Source organism: Moschus berezovskii, chromosome 3 (assembly GCF_049115385.1).
Source record: "Moschus berezovskii isolate FMDL1 chromosome 3, NW_MosBer_1.0, whole genome shotgun sequence".
NCBI lineage: Eukaryota > Metazoa > Chordata > Mammalia > Artiodactyla > Moschidae > Moschus > Moschus berezovskii.
The window spans coordinates 117163548-117166277 of NC_142462.1; the positions used below are offsets into that span (position 1 = coordinate 117163548).

At 44.9% G+C, this 2730-nt stretch overlaps 1 non-coding gene across 1 annotated transcript; it reads right to left on the bottom strand.

Moving 5' to 3' along the window:
* Positions 1-435: 435 nt before the first annotated feature.
* On the bottom strand, positions 436-508 carry TRNAG-CCC (transfer RNA glycine (anticodon CCC)). Its single transcript has one exon. It is a non-coding gene; the product is annotated as a tRNA-Gly (tRNA).
* Between the last annotated feature and the right edge of the window lie 2222 nt (positions 509-2730).

The window sequence follows — 2730 nt, forward strand, 5'->3', positions numbered from 1 at the left end:
AACCAAAGGAACCAGAGGAGAAAGTGTGCCTTGAAGATTGTAATCGATCCACTTTCTGCACCTGCCCACCCGAAATCAAATTTAAACAGGTAAATTATAGTAAAAAACCTAGGAAGTGCCATTATGAAGATTAGCTCCAAAGGGTGTGGAAGTTTGGAATAGAGAAGAGGGAAACTTCACCAAATAAAGTGACCTTAATGTTGAATCTTGAAGGACATGTAAAAGTTTGCAGAAAGTAGGAGAAGGGCAAGCTGAGGGCGATGGAAAAGCAGGTTTCTAAGTACAATCAAAAGATAAGAAAGGAAAGATTAGAGATCGTTCGTTATACTCTTTTTTTTTAAATATTTATTTGTGCCAGGTCTTAATTGTGTCACGTGAGATCTCCGATCTTGTTTGTAGCATGTGGGATCTCTAGTCATGGCTTATGGGACCTAGTTCCCTGACCAGGGATCAAACCTGGGCCCCCTGCATTGGGAGTGCAGAGTCTTAGCCACTGGACCACCAGGGAAGTCTCAATTTGCTATAATCTTAAGTGACCATGTTGAGATGCAGATCCGGGCCTTAATCCCTGCTTTAGACCCTTCCATGGCTTCCCTGCCCTAGGGATAAAGACTCAGATCCTAAATGTGGCTCAGCCAGGCCCCCAGGATCTCTGGTCTCCACTCACATCATAGTTTCATTTCGTGCCAGTGTCCCTCCCTCATCCTCTAGATCTGAAACACTCTAGCTTTTGTTCAGTTCCTAAAATGAGCCAGCGACCTTCCGGCCTCAGGGTTTTCAAATCCTTCACCTCTGCCTGAAACCCTCTTTCCCATCCTCTTTGCCTAGTTGATTTCTGTTCATCCTCCAGAGTCAGCTGAAATATTACTCCCAAACTATTGATCTCTCCAACTCCACAGACTTATTCTTTTAAGTTGAACATACAAACTTTCTGCACCAATTAAAATTATAATAGCTATTAAGTAATCACTTGTTTAATGTTTATGTGCTGTCGTAATATAAGCTGATAAAATTTGTCTGTTACTCCAGGTATCTCTTGACTTCCTACTTTTGTATTCCAATCCCTGACTATGAAAAGGATATCTTTTTTTTTTTTTTTTTCTGGTGTTCTAGAAGGTGTAGGTCTTCATAGAACCATTCAACTTCAGCTTCTTCAGCATTAGTGGTTGGGGCAGAGACTTGGATTACTGCAATATTGAATGGTTTGCCTTGTTAGCGAAATGAGACCATTCTGTTGTTTTTCAGACTGCATCCAAGTACAAGTGGAAATGGCAACCCACTCCAGTATTCTTGCCCGGAAAATCCCATTGACAGAGGAGCCTGGTAGGCTACCATCCCTGGGACTGCAAAGAGTCAGACACGACTGAGCGACTTCTCTTTAAAGCACACTGTAACCATTCTAGGGAAAGATGTGGTCATCCTCAGGCATTACTTGTGGGTGTTTGGTCCATGGGATGTCCCGGCAGGAAGGCTGCAGCGGGCTGCATTTCCTCTGCAGGTTGTGGTGGTGGTTGCTTTTCAGTCGCTCAGTCGTGTCCGACTCTTTGCGACCCCATGAACCGCGGCATGCCAGGCCTCCCTGTCCATCACCAACTCCCGGAGTCCACCCAAACCCATGTCCATCGAGTCGGTGATGCCATCCAGCCATCTCATTCTCCATCGTCCCCCTCTACTCCCACCTTCAATCCCTCCCAGCATCAGGGTCTTTTCCAGTGAGTCAACTCGTCGCATGAGGTGGCCAAAGTATTGCAGTTTCAGCTTCAGCATCAGTCCTTCCAATGAACACCCAGGATCGATCTCCTTTAGGATGGACTGGTTGGATCTCCTTGCAGTCCAAGGGACTCGCAAGAGTCTTCTCCAGCATCACAGTTCAAAAGCATCGATTCTTCGGCGCTCAGCTTTCTTCACAGTACAACTCTCACATCCATACATGACCACTGGAAAAACCATAGCCTTGACTAGACGGACCTTGGTTGGCAAAGTAATGTCTCTGCTATCCCCCTCCTCCAGGGGATCTTCCCAACTCAGAGATCAAACCTGTATCTCCTGTGTTTCCTGCATTGCAGGTGGATTCTTTACCCGCTGAGCCATTGAGGAAGTCCAAATAAGATGCAGAGGCCTATATATTAATATTATCCTATGCAGTGATTTTGGAGCCCAAAAAAATAAAGTCTGACACTGTTTCCACTGTTTTTCCATCTATTTCCCATGAAGTGATGGGACCAGATGCCATGATCTTTGTTTTCTGAATGTTGAGCTTCAAGCCAACCTTTTCACTCTCCTCTTTCACTTTCATCAAAAGGCTCTTGAGTTCCTCTTCAATTTCTGCCATAAGGGTGGTGTCATCTGCATATCTGAGGTTATTGATATTTCTCCCAGCAATCTTGATTCCAGCTTGTGCTTCTTCCAGCCCAGCGTTCCTCATGATGTACTCTGCATATAAGTTAAATAAGCAAGGTGACAATATACAACCTTGACGTACACCTTTTCCTATTTGGAACCAGTCTGTTGTTCCATGTCCAGTTCTGACTGTTGCTTCCTGACCTGCATACAGGTTTCTCAAGAGGCAGGTCAGGTGGTCTGGGATTCCCATCTCTTTCAGAATGTTCCACAGTTTATTGTGATCCACACAGTCAAAGGCTTTGGCATAGTCAATGAAGCAGAAATAGATGTTTTTCTGAAACTCTCTTGCTTTCTCCATGATCCGGGGTTTGGTGATGGACAGGGAGG